We start from the raw sequence: 22,616 nt of genomic DNA, 5'->3' as shown, positions 1-22,616 counted from the left end.
TCTCTGTGATTTGTTTGATCTTCCTGAACTGCTCCTCTACATTGAATGAGACCAGGAAGGTCTTGTTATCTTCCATGATCCATGCAGAAATGCTCGAGTTTAACTGAATTATAAATAGAAATATTAATAGTAAAAAGGGACCCCAAACAAACAAAATGGCACATCTGGCCTTCTTGAATAGAAAGGTTTTAAAAAAAACAAAACCCCTTGAGAAGTTTGGATGAGCTTGAACCATGTAGTTAATACTAAGATATGGTAATCTCTTAAAAGAGTAGCTCCCTAGCTGGGGCGTAAAAGGAATAATTAAATTATTCCCTTTATTTTAATTAAAAACTTCAGCTGTTAGAAATGCTGCCATTCTTCTTTCTCCCTTCTCACCCTCATTTTTTACACAGTAATTCCCTTAATCGAACCTCATAGGTCACTGTGTCACTATCCGTTTAATTCCATTGAGTTATAACTTTACAAAACAGGGATCTTCAGTGATTTGCAAGTATGATACCTAAGTCTGTCTAAAAACAATTCAGAACACTTTTTGAAACTTAGGTGTGTTTCATTTTTTTCCAGTTTCTCTTCACAGATGTCTTGCAGTATGTCCTACTCACATTGGTTTTAAATAATGTAAATCATTACTATAGTTGTAGAATGAGGGAATTTTGAAGAGGTTACTTTGCTCATAGTGTTTTCAAGCACCTGCAGACTGTAGAATTTCCCTTTTTTAGAAAGCATGCTGACTTCTAATTTTTTTTCAGTGGTATACTTATTTTAATGATAAATGCATTATAAAGTATGTGTGGATACTTCAGCCGCTGAATAGTTTGTGTATTTATATGCTAATGCTCTTAAAGGAGCTATAAGAACTGTATGGGAATGGGAATAAAGCAAAATGATTACCATGGTGTCTTTTGGTGGTAAGTTTTATATCAAGATACGCTGGATTACTATGCTTTAAAATAAAAAGCTGCAGGCTATTCTGTGGCACCTTTTGAGTGTTTGGTGTGTTGTCAGGCAACTAGAATTTTATTTCGGATATGGAATCAATCCACTGCAGCCAATGCCTTTTTTCTTAAAGTAACTCTTGTCTATATATTGGATTTTTATATGGTATGTATCTAGCCCTCAAATCTTTGTATCATTGAAGGAAAAAAAACTAAGATAGCCTAATATTCATCTTGTACTTTCTGAGTTTCAGAAATGTTTTATTTTCCGTCTTGTAAGTGTAAGTCATCCCTCTTAAATATTAGGATGGCATTTAATTTAGGAGGGAAGACTACAGCATCTACCTGAAGTCTTTCTGTTTATTCTGTAGGTCTGACCACTCGGACTGAAAGCAGGGCATTGGACAAAAAAGTCTGTTTAGGTAATTCTGGCATTTGCTGTAATGTAGTCTGGTTTTCATTCCTTCTTCCTGAATAAGAACTAAGTGTTTGGTGTAGTTGGGAGGTGTTGATCAGATAGAATAGGTTTTAGTTGCTGTTTAGATGTTCTTATGCTGCTTGGGACTGTAATTAGCAATCAGAAGTTTCTATATATCTTCTAAAAGTAAATCTCAGTTTTCATCTAGAAGTAGGTTACTAGATGTTATGCCATGAGTGAAACGGAGGAAGGGAGTGCATGGCACACAGCCCAGTGCTTGCCTCAAACCTGAGCAGTCACTGCTGCTACAGCAGCCCCCTGTTGTAAGTCATGTTCATTAGCATGTAAAATGAGTAAATGAAGAAGCTGGGAAATGACTCTTGTCACTGATTATTGCAGTTTAGTTCTCACTATAAAGGCTCTGTATATAGAGACGTGTGTACATTTTTTTTATAGATACCTACAGGTATGTCTATAGATACCTAAAACGAGGATAAACGGTGAGAAGTAAACCGCAGTGATACATATATCTCATGCATACCAAAGTATGTACATATGAGAGAAGACTATGTACATATGAGATAAGAGATGGTAAATCAATTTACAGATAGATAGTTTACAGATACAGTTTACCTGGCTTCTTATCTCTGCCAGGTGTTCAAATAAAGGATGTGGCCTCTGAGAACAGCTTCACAGTGAAGGTGAAATATTTCCATGAGCCCAGGTCTATGCCACGAAGCAGCTTTTCTGCTAGGGTGAGGGGTGTGCCTCCTGTTCTCTGACTGTTGTTGAATTGGAGTGTTGTTCTTTTCCATTTCTTTTACACCCCCCAACTATAGGGAACTAGCTGTGGAGTGATGCAAGTGGTTACCTTCAGCTAAATCCAGAAGTGGAAATGTCTTGTTCCTGCATGGGGTGTGCCAGGGAGAACAGCTGCTTTCCTGATCCGGCCCGTGTCCATCTGCATAGCTCTGACTCCATGGAATGAAGCCGGCTGTCTTCTGTGGCAGCACTAAGATACCATTAAGGGCAGTCTTACTGCTGCCTCCTTCCCTGTTGTGCTGCTTCATAGATCTGATATTTTCCCTTTTTTTAAAAAAAAAAAAATCACATCAGTTCTGTTTGCCTCTTTTCTTTGACATTCTGAAGACTTCCAAATTTCATTTATCTGCTTTACCATATCCACTGCTCTTTTTTAGTGGAGCATTTAACTTGAAGGCTCATATCTCCATCTTTCCCACCTAGCCTTGGGCTAATCTCTTTAATGATCCCATAGGTTTTCTTTCTCTCTAGGGTACTTAAATACACATAGCACCTGCCTGGATGTTCATCCTTTGCAGTATCTGCTAACCACAAGAAACGAGGTTGCTGCAGAAAGCAGAATTTAATGGGTTGTTTTATTTTAAGAAGCATGTTCTTAAGTTTTAACTGACAAAACTATGCTATATAAAGCCCCTGTTGGGTGGGCAGGCAACAACTAAAAACGCAGAGCTTCTGTCCTCTGGGAAAGGTCCGTTAGAAGCAGTAGTGTTGCTGAAGTGGGTCTCCATTTTGATGTAAAGCCAGCAGCACTCTCAAACAGAGTGCTAGGGGGCATCTCAGGGCACTGGGGATGGAGCTAGGAGGGAGCTCCTTCCCTTTCTGTAAAGGTACATACTGCACATCTCTGGAGAAGAGCGTTGGCTGTGCTGAGAGTAGGAGCAGGCTAATAAGATGGAAGAGCGCCGTGAGGTTAGGATTGTTACTGATGAAGGTCTAGAGACAGTAAATGCTGCCAGGAAGCACTTTCAGGTGTCTGACATCATCTTGACATCCCAGCTGACTTTTTTTTTTCCTTCTCAGAGGTATTAGGCATATTTCTTTGTCAGTGTTTGGGGAAACTTTTCAGACTGAAGATGAGAGATTGAAGGAGTTACAACTGTCTGTTGTGTTTGGTACTGGTTTAGTAAGAAACCTAGAAGGCAGTCATATTTCTGGACCTCTTATCACTGAGGTGCCAAGGAGGTGAGATCTGGGAGCTGCTCAGTGCTAGGATGCTTCTTACTTGCTCAGGATTTCTGACAAACCAGTGCTGTTACTGGCTGTCCCATAGCCTTAGAGGCTGTCCTCTGTAGGTGGTGCAGTCTCTGAAGATCAAGTGTTTAATGGCAGATAAATTCCACCAGGTGTTTAAGATTTTGTTAGCTTCTGGTTCAGACAGATCTCCTCTCTCCAACATGGTCAGTCAGGGAATATTTTTTTTTACCATAATCCAATGATTGACAAGGGATGAAAGAGACAGTGGTTATTCCAGAACAGGTTGATTATTTTAGTTTTGTCGCCTGCTTTAAAGACAAACTCCAAGAGCTTAATCTCGTTTGGAAGGAATTTGTGACAGCATCCAGTGCTCCCACTGCCACTAAGGCAGCTCTCAGAAAGATACAGAGAACAAAGTTGTCCTTGGAGAGCTCAGAGGGCAGATCGCTCTCCACAGTCCAATGACAGCGTATTTCTCAACTGAGTCTGCATCTCTGGATGTCTTTGGAGGTTCAGACTTGACAACAGCAAGGGAATCGTAAGTTAAAGACCACTTGGCAAACACAAGCTGCTGTGCCTTCCTTTGAGCTGTACCTGTGATGTGCCTGAGGTTGAGACTGGGGTTCTTGAGACCTGGTCTAAAGATAAAACACTTTCTACTTATCTTTATCCATCTCAAGCAAACTGCTGAGGATGGACCACCAGGAAACCCCCTGGTTTGGAGTAATTACTTTTTATGGCTCTTTTGCAGGAAAAAAAGAAAACAAAACAAAAACAACAACAACAACAAAAAAACACACAGACACAAACATCCCATTGTGGAAGTACGATGGGACCTACTTGCTCATTTATGTGTGGTTCTGCTCTTCAAAGACCCTAGAAACTCTCTGGGTTTTCCAGATGACTGCTGTAGAGATTCAGTAGTTCACAGGATTTTAGTTGCATGCTTTTAAGATTGAATGCATGCAGGAAGCTACCAAGGCAAATCAGTACTGAAGATCTTAAATGCTTCCATGGTATAATAGGAAAGCAGCTGCTGTTTGAATTTAAACTTGAGCTTTGGATGTTCGTATGTGAAACCCCGTTTTAATAACCTTCCCTCCATCCCACAAAGCAGACTTTAACCTAAAATCCTTGGTTCACCATTTTGATGATGACCCACTGTTCGGATGCTTTTAATCCTCAATCTGTATAAAAGTTATGTCTTGCATTAAATCTTTTGTGTGTGTGTGTGTGTGTGTGTGTGTGTGTGTGGATTTCGGAGGTAATCCCCTGTATTGTAATCAGAACTCAGTGTGTTACACATTCTGTACCTCTAAAGTCTTACCCTGTTGAAATTGTTCAGTACTTTGTGTAATTTAGTTAGTGACAATAAATCAAATGGGGCACTTGGCAGAGGAGTTGCTGATACACTACCTAATGAGCATGAATTATTTTTCTTGAAAATGACACTTGTTGAGGTTTCTTTCATCTTGAAGATTTTATGGAAAAGAAATAACCCATTCATAAGGGAGTGTGTGCATTCAGTTGTGCCAATAGATAGATGTTGCTGGGCTTTTATGGGTATACTGAGGTGTCTTTTCCTTTATCTCACATTGCATGCATCTGCAATATATTTTTGAATCATAGTTGTGTTTTAAATATAGAAGACATAATGAGAAAGTCCTGTGTTTCTTCTCTTATGTTCTCTGCCTTGAGCTGGGTTTTTAGTTTAATATTATAGTTTTTTAAATAAAAGTCAGAAAAATGCCAATTGAGGAATCAAAACTTCTTGACGTTATCTTGATGACTTTATTTAACCATGCAAAGATTTATACTGACCCCTGAAATATATATATGTAAGGATAGTTAATCTCACTTCCCCGTGAAAAATGAACAAAACTCTCATCTTCCCTGTTCATGATTCGTGGCATCCTCCCCATGCCTGTGTAAGCTGTGCATATTGCTGACCTGAGTGGAGAGTTTGTTCCTCTCGGGATGGGTTCTGTGATCCTGTTTATGCAGTGCAGCCCTGCAGACTTGTGAATGTAACTGATGAGGTGGTGGACTGCAGTGAGAAGCTTCTGTGGGGATCAGGAACCTTTGTAGGTACTTGTGCTGCCCAGGCTAATGTGATGCAGGAATATATCCTCGGCCATCCTGTGGGCATGGTTACGAGAGGGTTTGAGTTCTTTATAAAGTTCCAGTCACTTTGTACTTAACTAATGCTCCGTGACATCTGTTTTGTAGTGTTTTTTTTTTTTTCAGTCTGGTGCTAACTGTTCTAAAGCAGATCTGCTATTTCGTGAACCAGAGGTATAACTGAATACACCACTCTTGATTGAAATCACTTATGTTAATAGGATCCTGTCTGACATGATTTTAGTCAGGTTTGCAGAGCTGCATTTGGAAGGCACCTCTTCTCCATAGAGAGCACACATCCTGGTGACAAGATAGAGACCTCTGGGTATGAATGAACTAATACATGTGAGCCTTTTATAATGTTTAACTTCAGTGCAGTTCCTTCTGTAAGCTTGTAAACACTTAAATGAGGACCAAGATCTTGGCCAACTGGCAGATGCTGGTAGCAAGGTAACTAGGAGGCAGTGTTGTCAGGAATAGGTGTCCACTGTACCATCACTCACGGGAACTGAAGTGGGGGCACCGTGGTGTTAAAGCTCTGATATTTTGAGGATGAAGGAAGCTTAGGGAGGGTGGTGAATTACTCTTGGAGCTAGGATCTGTAATACTTCCATGGAAACAATGCTTAATTTTTTTTAAGAGGTTCTTGTTACATTTTTAGGTGTTTTGTTTTAGTGAGTATGTGTTTAGTAATATTTAATCTAGGGTGAAGTATCCCGGTGGGACTTAAACCTGGTGTTTTTATTATGCTTGACTGTAGGCCCTTATCTTCCATTTTCCTATCCCTGCAGTCTTTAAATGGGCACATCATGTTTCCTCTGTAGATAATTCCAGTTAAAAACAGAGGCATTGATTATAAAATAACACAAGCAGTTTTCTGACACTTAAAAAATATAATTAGGCTCTAGCATGGTGTTAGTGTTTAGCTCAAAATAGTTAAAAGCATGTCTAGAAACTCATGCATAGTTTTTAATGTTTTAATGGATCAATGATCCAGTGTTGTTTTCTTTTTAATGCTTTAGTTTGTCATTCTGCTACTGAAAAACTAAGGTAAAATTACAGAATCACAGAATAGTCTAGGTTGGAAGAAACCTCCAAGATCACCGAGTCCAACCTCTGACCTAACGCTAACAAATCTTCCACTAAACCATATCCAGCCTATCCAGATCCTCCTGCAGAGCCTTCCTACCCTCGAGCAGATTGACACACGCACCTAACTTGGTGTCGTCTGCAAACTTGCTGAGGGCGCACTCGATCCCCTCGTCCAGATCATCGATGAAGATGTTAAAGAGGACTGGTCCCAGCACCGAGCCCTGGGGGACTCCACTAGTGACCGGCCTCCAACTGGATTTGACTCCATTCACCACAACTCTCTGGGCTTGGCCATCCAGCCATCTCTTAACCCAACCTTAACCCCATCCCCTTCCACCAGCTCAGGGTACTGGGATTACTTTGATTTTGTCTTTCTCTTTGCAGATAAAGCCACCGGAGTGTGCTACCAAGTTACAGAACAGCTGTCTTTTCAAACATACAAACAGAAAGGATATTCTCTACTTCCTTTATTAAATGGTAAGTTGTTCAACTGAGTTCTTACTGAACACTGTCATGTCTGAATCTATTACACAAGCTTTGGAACTGCGATAAGTCCTTAAGCTGAAGACCAATGACGAAGTTTGGAAACTGTCCAGAAGGTTTTGAATCAAGATTGGAAAGGAGGCTTATTTCTCTCATGTCGAAAATATGCTGTATTAGGCCGAGAAACAAATGTCAAACACTGCTAGCCCAGGAGACTGGTATCATTTAAATGCTAATCTGATTGTGTAGAAAACAGAAATAACACTTGTTGTGTTTGTGGATATTAATGAAATAACAGATTTAAAATTTGCATCTGCTAATTATTTTTGCCCTGTATGTTCTGTGCTTTGCTGATGTGTCATCATAGGGATTTAACCCAAATCTGATGAAGTTATGTTTGACTGCTTGCCTCAAAAAGCATAGCACATAATAAATTACCTAAACTTACTGATATTAAACCAGCTTTCTGTGGAAAAACCCCTCCATCCCCAAATTATCTTGGCTGGGACGTACACATCCCACAGACTTCTGGATGGGGAGTACCTCTTGTGTTGGTGAAAGAGTATAAAAACAGCTATGGAGCACTTTCTTCATCGTGTGATGCAAGATGATGCATGCTGATTGGCAGAAGAGCTTCTTTTAGCACCAAAGTTCGGCAATTTTTTAGCATAAGTAAAGTTGATGGATTTTTTTTTTTTTAAGGGACTGCAGCTTTGCCACTTCTGCAGTGGTAGGTAGAGAAACCTTTTAAGCTGGGGGATAACCGGGAAGGCAGGTTTAGTGCCCTTCTGCAGGGAAGGGGAGATTAAAGGTAGTAGTTACTTGTAGGAGAGGCCTCCAGCCCTGCACCAACCTGTGTGAGCACAGGTCTTTCCTGTAGCTAGTCCTTACACATGGTCACTCCAGTAGCTGTCCTTAAGGCACCTGATCTCTCCAGTGCCCAGACTTAATCTCTCTAGTAGCTGATTTTACAGACTTCTACTGCGTATGGGATTAAAAGAGATGATGCTGTCACATTAACTTCCAATATTTAGGATTTTTTTACCACTATAACCTTAAATTGTTATAAAACTCACTTTGGATGTGTTTCATGCTCTGTGGAAACACCTTTGCTTGTTTTTATTCATGGGAGATTAGAGATTGGTTGTTAAAGGAATAGGAACCTAGGCTTAGGATTCTTTTCTACCTAAGTCATGTTTATTAATAAAACTTAATGAATTATTTTGAGATTTTCTGTTCATGCTCAGTGTAGTATTACAAAATACCCTGTGCAGGTTAAGCATGATTTTCATGTAGGCTTTAAATGAAATGGATCTAGGGTTCAATAGTCTGGTGTTTAATATAGCTGAAGGGTATTTAAAGACGAAGCTGAACACACTTGAAAATAATCAGCCTTTTTAACAACAGTGAAATGGTTTTTAACAATTAAACACCACTTTGAAGGAAATAATTTAAACAAAGGAACAGAAGAATACTAAAAGCTAATTATAGTAAACATAATAAATTCTAATTCTTTGAACACTGATTGTTCATGCATCACAAATGTTCTAATAGAACATACAGTTGGCAACTCCTCCTGGTCAATAAATGACAAGCCTGTAGTCAAATTAATGACTGATTTCTAAACAAATACAATTATTTTCAGCTTCCAAGGATTTCACTTTTAATTCATAATTTTAAAATGTCTTAATTGGCCTATTTTGCATATATAGTAAGGTGTTTTCATTTTAAATCAAGTCATTCTTATTGTCACTTGGATTGTAATCGTGCCTTGTCTCTTCTTGTTTCTCTGGATTTTCTAGTGTGCTTAGGTAATATAAACACCCCCAACAGTAGTCACATTATTCAAAATGAAATACAAGTGTTAAATGCTTGTCAGACGTACTGATTCCTTAACATGCCATCCTGTGTAAGTAGCACATCGGCTTTTTTAAAACTTCCGTTGTAATCCTATAACACTACACTATAAAAGTAAGTCCCTTAGAGTTAAAGAGCATGTAGCCAGGAAGGGAATATAAAATGTAGGGCTTAGAAAAAGGATTGTGATGCTTACCAGCCTCAAATGCCAATTCATTAGACCAGCTGAAGAACTCCTTTGTCATCGCATACAAGTAATTCTAAGAAATAAGTGCTTATAGTTAGGATGGCAAATACAAATGTTTCATATTCTATTAAATTTTTTGAGGCCAGATGTTAGAATTTTGTATATGATTGCCATGTGGATAAGACTATTCCAGTCTTTAGAAATGCTTTTATTATGAGAGTACATTAGTTTTTTTGTCAAGGTTAAACGAAGTTTATTTGTGAAGACTTCTGCCTCTACTGTTGGACTTCTCAATCACATAACCTGTGTTCTTCATGGCTGGTAAAGTATAGAATGATTTAGTAACTTGTGTTCTTGATTTAAAACGAAGTATTAAGCAAAGTTACCTCCAAATAGTCTTCAGAAGACTACATTTAGCATTTTCCTAGAAGGATGAAGCTTTTCAGCACAGTGTGAGGTAGGTTGTGCAGAGGAGAGAAATAGGCTTCTGGAGAGTAGGAGGAAGATTTTAGGCTACTCAGCCAGCAAAAAGTTTAAGTTCTCTAATAGTGTAACAGTCTACGGAGGGAGAGGTGGGACGATGTTTCCCAAATGGTGTCCTGTTGAGCAGGGAAGGGGAAAAAAGCTGTTTAAGGGAGGGCCAAGTATCCCAGAATCCTTGTATTCCAAGTGGTAAAGCCAAAATGAGGTGGAACTGCTTTTAGGTAGAAATGACCTAAAACGTGAGAAGTCTGGTCACCCATTCTGATCTTAATTGAGAGGTGCATATGTTACTTGTCTGATTTTGATTGTCAGAGACTCAGTAGTTGGGCTTAACTCTTGTCAAAATTGGGTTAGAGTTCTATTCAGTGTTCATTTATTTACTTTAGACTTGACTGATGCTTGGAGTTGAGGGGCTTTATATTTTCAAACTGCAGCCTGTCAAGATAGATTTAATGGTAGTGCACGAGGAATAATTTGCTAAAGCTGGCATCTGCACAGTGAGAGTATGCCCATACTTCTCAAGATAGTGGTTTGAACACGTTCTGCATTGTGACTTTATGTGGGCAGTTCAGTGCCACTTCTGTAGGGCAAATAAATGCAGTCACAGACCTCTTCTTTGAACTTTTTGTGTGATTGGCATCGTGGAAATTTCCCTTCTGAATTATACAGCTAGTGTTTAGGGATCTGCTTGAAGATGAGGTTTAAATCTTGGTTGTCTGTGCAGTGATTAACTAAATCAGTTTCTAAATTTAACTGATGCAGTTAAATTGCTTCTTCAACTGCGTGTAGATTAGTCTCTAGTGGCTCGATTTTTTTTTTTTTTCCATACATGCAGCTTGTAGTTTCTGTAGATTGCATTGACTATTTAAAGAGCAGTCGAATAGCAATGTAAGTATTGATTGGCTCATTACATAACTTGGTGGTGGGGGTGTGGAAGGTCCATGGGATCTTAGATTACTTAAATGACACTTTCTGAGTTAAAAAGGTGTCAGAGCCTTTGTGCCTAGCTAGCATTAACTTACCAGTTCATAAAAACTCTGGTCTGCAGTGCAGTTGCACAAGTTCTGCTCGGTTTGGTGTGGTTCTCAAGCGCCCTTAGGCAGCGTGCCGATAGTCATGACACTGCCTCATGGTGCATCATCAGAGAGGTGGCAAGAGGAGTACTCATCTTGCTCGGTAGCCAGCTGCTTAGGGCCATCCTTAAGAAGTCCACTCTTCGTGGACTGTAGAGTCTCACCAGCTCAGTGGGATTTAAACTCATTGCATTTTCCAAGAGAATGTCATATTTGCTGGGATAACAGCAACAGCAGCGCTGGGGTGGAGACGTGCTTCTTAGCTTTTTGAGGCTGTGACGTTGGGAATGCCTTGTTTGAAGGGAAGGAAGAGGACCTGACTCCACTGTCTGATGAGCGGGGTCCTCGCGTCTGACTTCTGCTCCTAGAACTGTTCACGTATCTTTCTTTTAAATAATATTTTTGGATAAAAATGTAGCCTTGGGGGGAAAAAAGGGGAGTCTGCGTAGAGGTTTGAAACATGGACAAGATGTTTTTAGATGAGAGCTCACTTTGGGGGAAGTGAGCAATGATGCATGGTGATGTTGGGAACTGATGATGATTATATCTGACCTGGTGTACAAAAAAAAAGATTGTTGCATCGTCTTAGGGATTTTTTTTGTTTGTTTTTAAAAAGCATACATTTCACTTAAGGGAAAACTTTCAGCACAAGTCTTGTGACAAGATTTATGTGGTGACCAAAGGTATAAGGAGGAGAGCCTTTGGGTATCTTTGCATCCACTGGAGACTTTCTGTCAAGGTCAGCTGAGAAAAGGAAAGCTGGGATGTATTTTATGTGTGCAGATTAAAAATTCCTGAACCGAGATGAAAACTGTATGAAGCTCAGACAGTAGCATTGATATGTTCAACTGGATCTTTTTTCATAAGGCTTGGATTGCCATTCAAGTGCTAATGATTTATTCAATGAAAAATTAATGTAGTATGAAATCTTAATGTATGTTTAAATGGTTTTAATTATTTTGTTTCACTGCTTGCAGTACTGAGTAATGAAGCCATACCTAATTTTCAGATGTTTTGAGATATTAAGGATAGAACTAGTTAGACGCTACAGTGAATGCATTTTTTTAAAACCTTTTTTGTAAGGGTGGATAGATGCAATCTGTAGTGTAATGCCCAAGCCTGACATCTGTATCAGCTGATAAGCATAAAACGATCAGAAACTTACTTTGGTGTTGCAATTTTAATGGAAACGATTAAGTATTTTAAGTGAGTAAAATGGAGTAGCGAGCTATTGGAAGGGAAAAAGTTTTAAAGGACAAGCTTATAGTAAGCATGCTGTAGAGTTCTACATCTTGCTTTCTCTTACTTCAGGATGTGGTTGTTAAAGAAAAACTGATTCATCTGATTCACCTGATTGCAGCCACACAGCATTTTCATGTAGCTGCCTCAGCTATGTGTTAGAATGGTTTATAAAATCCATATTAATGTTTATACTTTAAACAAGCAATTTAACATTGATGCTAGTAGGAAGCATTAGTTCGTACCTCTCCTGTTAGATACCAGTGGCTCCAACTCCTGTTGGACCAGATGGCAGCTGCTGAAGTAGCAGTGAGATGTGGCATTGCCAAAAGCAAGGAGTGCAGAGCAGAGACCAAGCCAGTAAACTCTGCTAGGTAGAGCCCAGGGGCTGTGGGGTGCATGAAGGACACAACATCCTTCCTTGCTGTGTTGGAAGCTGGAATGGAGACTATACAGGAGGCAGTGGTCCTAAGAAGTGAAGGAGAAGAGACCCCTGTCAGTAGGGTTCCTATCGAGGGGGAAAAAATTGGGCTAGTGCTCTAAAATGTGGGCAAGGCGTCTTGTTAGTCATTAGTGTAAAAGTGATTGGATTTTCTTCAGGTGTTTGCTGAATTTTGATAGATGGAAGTTCTCTCAAAGTATGAAATATGAAAGGTGTAATCAGTTCATCATCTAATATGGTAGTATTTTAAGATATTTGATGACAAAGTAATGGGAAACAAGTTATGTTAAGAAATGTTTGTTTGCTGTGGATTGGAGGAATTGAGGCTTTCTAGACTGGTATTTCAAAACATAAAGTGAGTGGGCTCCTTTGATTTGATTATTTTGAAATGGTTTATTGTTGATTCAACCCAACACATTGAAAGCTTTTTTTTTTTTTTTTAAAAAAAAAAAAAAGCCATCAGACTTAAGCAGGAGTGAAAAGCAACTGCTTTTCTTGAGATGTAATGCTGCCTTTCATCTGGCTGGAGATGTGCTGTTCCTGAAAAGACAGCACTTTCTGCTGAGTTTCTGTCCACTCTTCTCTTTCAGAGTACTGTCTGTTTATTTGGGGGGGGGGGGGGAACAACAAAAAATGAATCTCTTAAATTTATTTGTTCTTAAATTTTTACAGATATATGCTGTTTTTCTTCTTGTAAATAAACAATTGAAACCAGTATATACCACGTTAAGGTTTACCAAAAGCATCTTTGTATGAAAAAGATGGAAATGATGCAGGTATGAATTTCTCATTTGGCTAACAAGGGACATAGCATCTGTAATGTATGCAGGAGAAATGTCATGTAATACAGTCCTTACAACATACAATGTGACAGATGCCTATGTGACTCTGGAGAATAAATGTATACAGAATGCCTATTTTCTTCTGTCTGATAAAGTTTTATTGGCCTGAGTTTACTGGGACTCCTAGGTGATTTTGGTAAGCGTGACTGCAAAGGGTGACAGAAAATTGCAACAACTCTGAGCTCTTTATGATAGTTTTGTTTTCCTACCAGTAAGATGGACAAGACTTGAATCCTCTTTCTATGACAATACTGACAGAGTTTCTTTCTTGTGGAAAGCAGTTCTTAATCTCCCAGACCAATACATCTTTCAGGTCTAGCTACAACATTTTAAGTAATCATGTTTGTTTAGCTTGGTGTTCATCTATGCAGCTAAATGTAACTGGTCTTTTGAAGGCCTCTCTTCTGTTTCAAAATAAAATGAGGTTAATTTGATTCACCGTTGTTTTCCCTTCTTTCTGAAGCAGATTGAGTGCTCTCACTGTCACTTACGTGGCCTCAGCCATAAGGACAGTAACTCCATAAACTGCTTTGACTTCTTTCCACCGGATTATGTTTCTGCTCACATGTGACTGATTCCAGCCCTGAAAGCAGCTCAGCCAGGAGCAGCAGCTTCAATGGGAAAAATGTTGAAATGGAATGGGAAGAGGAATCCATTTAATTAAAGCAAGGAGTGGTTGGCTTACAGCTGTCTTATAAAGCACAGCTGTAAGTGGAGTGGGTCCTAAGGCTGGGTTTTGCTTCTGAGAAGGAAACACAACTCATTTTGTGGTTAAAGCTTCATTGCGAAGGATCGGTGTGATCTAGGTCCAATTTCCAATCCTTACACAGGCTTTGTGTGCTTGCAAGCATCATGAAATAGCTTTGTCTCCCAGCTGTGTAGCTGAGATGCTGCTTGCCTTTGTCAAGTTTGGAGAGGAAATTTAGTGTCTAGGTGTACAGATAGTGTAGTAACACAGGTACCATGTAACCTTACTGTAACAGGATTTCTGAAGCTATTTTGCAGTGGCAGCCTTGTCAGACTTAAGCAGTCCATTTCTTCTTCTTTACTGTCTTTTAGTTGGCATTATTTCCATGGCTTTGGTGTGTGGCTTGCTTTTGGCAAGATGAGTGCCAGCTCATGGGTAAGATGATGTCCTTCCCCCAGTGTTTGGTGGCTGAGTATGTTGTAGGGAAAGAGAGGATAGATAGAGCCATGAATTTTGCGTAGCATAGGATGTCTTTATTCCTTCCTTTCCCATGGAGCCTTTATTCACAAAAATTGGAGGGAGCCACGTTTCAAAGCTATTATGTGACAGGTTTTCAGCCTTCAGATGATGGGATTTTTACCTTTTCAACCAGTATTTTCCCTTCCTACTTACCTTGTCCCCAGAAAAGCAAAACCAAATGAAAGTTCATGAAAGTTCTTTTTTGATGTTTATGTAGTGAACAGTCTTTTAGGGTGCATTACTCTATCACTTCGATTTGGATCATGTTAGAGATCTGGGGACTCCCAGTGTGTAATAAAGCAAGTTGAATTTACATTTCAGAAAGGAGCTTTAACTATGACTATAGAGAGAGAACATTGGGACAGCATTTCCACCCCCCCCCCCCCGCAGTCACCTGGGAGAGAACAAGGGAGCAGAGACCCAACCTATATAGTGTTTCAGAAACAGAAAGAAGTGAGGAAAAGCAATTATTGCATTGTTAACAAGGTCAGATGCCCATCCCTGAAGGACCTTGCTAACTGCCACAAATCCAAGACAGGATCAAACAGTGAAGTAATGTGATAATATGGAGAGATGCGCACCCAGTATTATCTTAGCTCATAAGTGGGGGGTTGGGAACAATCACAGACTGCAAGCTTTTAGTCAAAAGGAATGTTCTTTTAGTAAGTATAAACTTCTTAACCAGACCTCTCAAACTTTAATAATCTTAGCACCACAGTCCAGTGTATGTTGATGCAGCTGTGGAGTGTATCTACTATTTTCCTGTTTGGTGAGTCTAAAACTGTGAGGTCCTCTCCAGGAGATGAGAATCTAATGGGCTGTGATGCTTTGAGAGCTGGCTGGGAACAGTTAGAGAGCTGTCAGTCGGTACAGTGCTTCCTAATGCTCAGTGTTAAGTTCTGAAATTTCGTAGACTCATAAAAACCAAAGTTTGCATCTTCAAAACTGTGAGGAGTGGGAGTGTGTGAGGGGGGTAGGGGGATGTGTGTGTGAGGGGTGTGATAATTATATAAACAAAGAAGATTCTACCCATGTATTTAAAATAAGTTCCACGAAGTATATTGAATGCACCCACTTGGAACACTCAAAAAAGATGAATTTAAAAATGATTTAGTGTTATTGGTCTTCTCTATCCCCAGTAACTAACTGGAAGATGTCACTTAAGCTTCTTCTAGTGATAGATTACCTATGCTAAGATTTTTTTTTTCTCTTGAAGCTGGTTTCTGGAGCACTTCTACCCTGCCAGCACCATGGAGATGTGTTGATGCACTGCCAGATTTCATGGAACACAGCTTTTCAGCCTTCCGAGCCTTGACAAGGGATTCTTACAGAAGGCTAACTGCTGTATTTGGTCTGAGACTCATAACGGCTTTATAGTAGCTTATTTGTTTCACAGTGGGAGTTACTGTATGTGTAGTGAGGAAACCTCTTCAGTGCTGCAAATAAGATTTTGTAAGCCAGTATTGGTGTATCAAAACATGTTACTTTTCCTAATGCCTGATGGTCATTGTAGGCTTTATTTAAAAAGAAAACAAAAACAAAACAAAAAAACACAAAACAAAACTGAGACAAGGATTATGGATTGAATTATTAGGGAGTTAATGCAGAGCAGAGTGTTGATGTATGTATTTGGGATGCTAGTAAAAGGGAGAATGTGTGACAAAAGAGGCAGAGACACCAAGAGGAAGTAATGTTTTATATCTGGGGAGATGTAGCTTTTGATCTGTGTATTTTAATGTGCTTCATATACTAATTAAATAGTAGATGTATCACATACACTTTTTTTTTTTGTTTTAGGCTACAGGTTTTTCTCTTTGTACACTGTTCCTGGTGAAAGATGTGAATTGGTATCTGTCCAGGTAACTTAATTTTTGAAAAATGTCTTCAGTAGTGATGAGGCAGGAAAGGGGTATGATCCGTTCTGATTTCTGCTGGACCCCGCCTGTTATTTGATTATAATTCAATTACAGATGTATATGGATTTTGTGTGGTTCTAATAACTCTGAGCTGTGCCATCTGTAAGTATTACTATTTTAATTTATGAACTGGAAAGTTAGGAGTTGCTGTTTTCTTCTTTCAAAGATGAATGTTTTCTGTGGTTAGCTTGAAGATGGTAACCATGTGGAAAACACAGAAGGCTACCTCAGAGAGAGGAATTGCATCATGAATGCTCAACTTATCAAACGCTGGCAGATAACATGTAGGAGAGATGTGAAAAGTATCCAGGCAAACCTCTACTCAGAGGTCAGCCCTCCTTAGGCATGGAAGCAAAATAACCATCCGTGCAGAGCTGCAGAATACCCGGCTGCAGTAATGCTGGTGCTTAGTGAAGAGTACTTTGTGTTTCATGGGTTGTGTGCTTGTTTTCCTTACTGTCTTTTGATGTAGTTCTGACACACATGGCATCTTTCTTGACTTACGCACCAGATCTTGATCACCCAAGGCTTTGTAATATGCTGTAGTCCATCTTCTGGTGACTGGCGTGCTTTGTGGGAACAGATGGCGTGCTTGGCTCGGGATGAAAATAGTTGGGAGTTTTTATGTTGCTTCACTTAGACTCAGCTGTTAATAACATTGTCTAATCAGAAAATATTTTTCCATTTTTTCCCCTTAAAATGAACCCAACATAAATGTGTGTTTTTTTCCCCCACATGTGAAGGGGCAGTTATGTAGGGTCAAGGGGAATATTAGTAGTAGTGCCCTAATTGGGAGAATTAGGGAAATCCGGGGTTCAGTGCCGAAATCCCTTGATGGGAGTGGGTGGGAAGCTCTGCCTTGAGGAATTTTAGGATTGCTGGTTTATGTTATGTTAACATAAATCTTCCTGGGTTGTCTTGTGATGGGGACATGTGCCAGGAAGTTCATGCTGCTGTCTCAAAGGCCTTGGTTGTTCAGGTGAGTGCTGCAGGTGCTTGACTGTGCGGTATTTTAGGCATTGTGATGTACGGTGGTGGCCTGAATGTTGTTAGAGTTGTTTCCCAGTGGGAAAGTCTGTCCTGCCTGGTGAGAACTGGGACTCCAGGAGGCACACTAGGAGCTGAGGCAAAGATTAATGCTGAATTGTCATGGTTCAAAATGAGTTTTCTTTCCAGTTAGACCTATGTTACTGCATTCTTCCATCACCCCAGAGTGTCGTGTGTATAATAAATGTATATCTACATGCAATGCATACATACATGTGTATATATATATCAAATATGTGTGTGCACACTGCATGTGTATATATACAATAAATACATGTATGTGTTTATATACATGTTAGATTTTCGGTCTTACATGGAAAAATACAAAAAATAACTATGAGAACTCAGCACTTCCCTATGATATTTTAGATTAACCGCGGAGGGAACAGTTTCAGAACAACATACTTTTTTCTGAAAAATGCTGTTCTGTAAGGATTCTAATGGTAAATATTATTTCCTAAAGGAAATAGGGAACACTGTATTGCTATAAAATCAGTGTTATTGGACATGGAGTGGATCCTTCATCGCTTTTGTACTTTCCCCTGCAATTTAGGGTTAATTGGAGTCCTGAGAACCAAATTACTGAATTTGCTTGTGGTTTAGCTTAAGGTGATTTGAGGATTTGAACTCCCTGTTCTCACTGCGGACTGGATCCTGAAGGTCTTAATGTTATGCCTTTGTCACATGGGCTGTGACCCAGACAGGTATTTCAAGCACTTTAAACCCAGTAAGGCTCTGTTAAATGGGATCAGGGTAAGTCAGCAAGGCCTATCTGCAATTTACATTTTCTTTAATCAAGGAATTAGCTTCTGATAACAGTTAGTGTTTGTGAAAGAGGAAGGTTGGTACAAGTGTGTTCTAAACAGGCTCCAAGAGCCATTTCTATGTTATTGTAGTTTAAATGTGAAGGAAAGACATGTTTAGCATTGCAGTTTATTAGTATGCTCTTAGAGAAGTTGTTCCAGCATCAAATTGTCTAAAGTAGCATGCAATACCTTACTGTAATGATGCGGATGTTCTCATATTACCAAGCTATTAAATTTTTGTAATACAGAAAAATCCATAATTCAAAATAAACCGTTAGAAGAATATGTATTAGAATGCTTGCCTTAGCTCTGTTCTGGTTGCCTAAGATATAAAAGGTCATTATTTGAGAGACCTTATTGAAAGAATTGAAGTTACAGTAGTCTCTTGGTAGTTTATAGTAAGTTGGAAAGTGATAAGCCACTCTGCCCTTTTTTTTTAATCATCAGATTGATGAAGATGGAATCTGTGCTCTTAATGATGCTTTTCATCTGAAGTCCTGTCAGATCTTGAAACACGCAGGTGGTGAACAAGACAAACCCCCCTCTAGGTGGGAAGGAAACATCCTGGTATGCTTGACTGTTAGCTGAATACTTGTGAAATAATGGTTTTCTTGGTGGTGTTAGATTTTACTGCCCTGTAAAGAGAAGAGTAGCAATGAAGAGAAGAGATACGAGCAGCAGTATATGCTAGAAAAATTATCAGGTACTGGGTAGGTAGGAATCAGTAGCGTTTTAAGTTTACTGCAAGGTGTCTGAACCATGATTTACTTTAAGGCTAGATTTATCTTAGCTATTTAATGGGAAAGCTGCTGCTGGGTGGGATGAGAATGACACAGACACTTTTCCGGATACCTGGGCTGCTGAGTTTCCCTATAGTGAGGGTGAACTGTGTGACTTTATCTACACTATTAACTCTGTACTCAAACTTGATGAGATCTGTAGAGATGACATCTGGAAAGAATTTTGACCTGGTATTGGGTGTCTGTTCCTGACCTAATTAGCTTGGCTGTATAATGAGCTCTCCACTGCTTTGTGATTGTGCTACTTTTGACCTCATACAGCTTTTACTTCTCGCTGAATGTCATAAAGGTGAAAAGAAAATTAGATTTTACAAGATGCCATTTTTCCAATCAGTGTTCTTTCAGTACTTGCACATTTTCATATGTGTAATCATTGGATTTTCAAAGTAGAAAGAGCTGAATAAATCTAGCCAACGTATGGTTTGCATATGCTGAGATGATACAGAAGCTGGGGGGGAGGGAGGAGATTTTCTATCCAAGTCTTTGTTGTGCCCTAGGGCAAAGCGTTTCTGCTTTCTTAACTCAATGCTGAGTTCCTTCTCCTTGTTCTGGCTGAGTGCTTCTTTTCAAGAGATGGTATTTTTAAAGGCTTATTTGAGAGGTACGCATGCAATATGAAGTATCTTTGCGTTTAGTTCTTTCACCTCTGCTTAAAAAACGAAGAGCTGCCACTATTTCTGAAAATGCACAAGGAAAATATTTTTGAGTTGCTGTACAAAACTGTTGAGTAAAATTTAAACAAGCTTCAACAAATGCATGCTGTGTATATTTTCAGTAAAGTCAAACAGAAATAAAGAAAAACAAATGGTGACTCAGTTCAGTTCTGTTTGTTTGAATAGGAGAAGGGATGATAAATTCTTGGAGTATGATACAGATTTCAAGAAAGGTCATATGAAAGAAAAATGTTTTCAGTGCAGCCTAAGTACTTGCTTTATTGAAACAAGTCCATTTTTAAGATAGCAAAACCCAAGCAAATGCTCTTATGTGACTTGAAAAGCCATTTTTCCTTGTGCCTACTTGTAACATTTATACTGTAGTTGGTGTTAGCATAGCAGTATTAAGTTGGGAGAGTGAAATTGATGGGTGCAGTAAGGTTTTCTTTTTTAAATGTATAAAGGAAGCTGAACAGATGTTCAGAACAGTATGGAATATTCCTTTCTTCCCCAGACCACCATCCTTCTCACCCTGAGCCATCTGGAGAGGACCGTGTAGGGTAAGCAGCCATCACAGTAAGAACACCACTGATGTGTCACATCTTTTGTTGGTACTTTACACTGGTCACCGTGCATTCAGGGGAGAGCAACAATGTGAATTGTCGTCATCATGTGTGGTTAATTATCCACATGGATATGGAAAGATGAGAAATTTTTGTTTAGACTGAACAACACTTCATGGTGGTCAGTCTGGATTTACACTCATGCAGGCACAATTCAACCTTTTTTTCACTGTTCACTGTGTTGCAGTGGGCCACCTTTTACCCGTAAACAGTGTCCTGTTAAAGCAGATTTAAATTTACCTACTTGTTTGCATTCAGCAAAACTTTTGTATGTTTTTCCAGTGCTTTGTTCCATGCTTTTAGTGTCCTATTCTATTTTTTAACTTTTTTTTTTTTTTCCTCCAGCAACAAGTATACCACTGGTGGATGCCTCCTAGTTTACTTGGATTTCTTTAGTATCCTCCAGCCTTCCTTACTTTGAGAGAAAGTGTGATCAGTGTTTTGGCTTATTGAGACAGATTTTGGTTAGAGAAAGGACAGCTTAGGATCTTAGAAATGAGAGTCTCTTGTCATGTGTGACGGTGTTCTGGGTCATCTGGTTCCTGATACAGGATGAGTAGAAAGGAGTAGATGGAACCTATGTGGGCAGAGTTATTGAATTCAGTACAGCAAGCTGTTGTATTGTGCTGCGAACCTTTATTAAAATTCAGGGCTGCAGATCTTCCCTGAAATAGATATCTCAGTAACAAAGAAGACTGAATTATATTAATTAATGAGAAATTTTATTTAGAAAATATAAAAATTTCAGTGGGACAACACTTTTTCTTCCATTGTTTCATGTTTCTTTCTATGGAAAGTATTTTAAAGAATGTCAGTCTGACATTAGTTTCAAGAAGGCTACTCAAAAATGAAATGTTTAAAGCCTGGCACTACTCACTTAAAGTAGTTTATTGTACTACAGTAGTAGAAGGTTGACAGAAGAAGTTGACTACCAAACAAGTATCTCAGGTGGCTTTCAGAGGAAAGATAAGCATAGAGGGTGAGGGAAGGATAAAACTATCTGTGGAATATTGTAAAATCAATTGATTTGGATGATGAGAAAACTTAGTACAGGAAAAAATGATATTCCATGGATAATGCTCTAGTTAGACTTAAAAAGAAAAATAGTGCTGTTCTCCAGAAAGGAAGATAAAAGCAGTAACCTCAGTACACTGCTGATTGTATGCTTGCTTCATTAGCAGAGCATGAAGTATCTTTTATTTCTTCCTCTGACAATGGCAAAGCCACTTAATTGTATGAGATGAATGTGATCCTTTATTTTGGAGCAAAAGATGAAACGTTGTTATAATTTGTCTGTATTTCATACTGTCACAATTTTTATCTCCTTGGAAACTGCTGGGAAAAAATGATTTGGAGAAAAGTTAGTGTTAGGATTGTATCTCTGAAATGGTTTATTTCTGTTGGAAAGAAAGAATGTAACGCAGTAATGTCCCTCAGTCTTGTTCATTGTGGCATGCTTAATAGGTGGCGGACTGTAGACACAATCATGAAATCATGGAATATCCTGAGCTGGAAGGGACCCACAAGGATCATTAAGTCCAACTCCTGGCTCCACACAGGACCACCCAAAAACCAAACCATGTGCCTGAGAGTGTTGTCCAAACGTTCCTTGAATCCAGCAGGCCCAGTGCTGTGACCACTGCCCTGGGGAGCCTGTCCCAGTGCCCGACCACCCTCTGGGTGCAGAACCTTTCCCTCACACCCAGCCTGACCCTCCCCTGTCCCAGCTCCATGCCGTTCCCTCGGGTCCTGTCGCTGTCCCCAGAGAGCAGAGCTCAGCGCCTGCCCCTCCGCTCCCCTCGTGAGGGAGCTGCAGGCTGCCATGAGGCCTCCCCTCAGCCTGCTCTGCTCTGGGCTGAGCAAACCAACTACTTAAATGAAAATTATAGAATCATAGAATCATAGAATATTCTGAGTTGGAAGGGACCCTTAAGGATCATCAAGTCCAACTCTTGACACCGCACAGGTCTACCCAAAAGTTCAGACCATGTGACTAAGTGCACAGTCCAATCTCTTCTTAAATTCAGACAGGCTCGGTGCAGTGACAACTTCCCTGGGGAGCCTGTTCCAGTGTGCAACCACCCTCTCTGTGAAGAACCCCCTTCTGATGTCAAGCCTAAATTTCCCCTGCCTCAGCTTAACCCCGTTCCCGTGGGTCCTGTCACTGGTGTTAATGGAGAAAAGGTCTCCTGTCTCTCGACACCCCCTTACGAGGAAGTTGTAGACTGTGATGAGGTCTCCTCTCAGCTTCCTCTTCTCCAGGTTGAACAGGCCCAGTGACCTCAGCCGTTCTTCATACGTCTTCCCCTCCAGGCCTATCACCATCTTCGTAGCCCTCCTCTGGACATTCTCCAACAGTTTCATGTCCTTTTT

At 39.7% G+C, this 22,616-nt stretch overlaps 1 protein-coding gene across 2 annotated transcripts in view; it reads left to right on the top strand.

Annotated features, from left to right (window-relative positions):
- WASF3 (WASP family member 3) overlaps nt 1–22,616 on the top strand; it is a 69,421-nt gene that overhangs the window by 14,436 nt on the left and 32,369 nt on the right. For both annotated transcript variants that reach the window (XM_035325979.1, XM_035325971.1), the window contains exon 3: nt 6,970–7,062. The gene's annotated coding sequence lies outside the window, so the exon portion shown is untranslated. The remainder of the gene's footprint in view (nt 1–6,969; nt 7,063–22,616) is intronic.

The sequence above is a fragment of the Oxyura jamaicensis genome, chromosome 1 (genome assembly GCF_011077185.1).
Source record: "Oxyura jamaicensis isolate SHBP4307 breed ruddy duck chromosome 1, BPBGC_Ojam_1.0, whole genome shotgun sequence".
In the NCBI taxonomy this organism is placed as follows: Eukaryota; Metazoa; Chordata; class Aves; order Anseriformes; family Anatidae; genus Oxyura; species Oxyura jamaicensis.
This window is presented reverse-complemented; position numbering and strand designations above follow the sequence as displayed.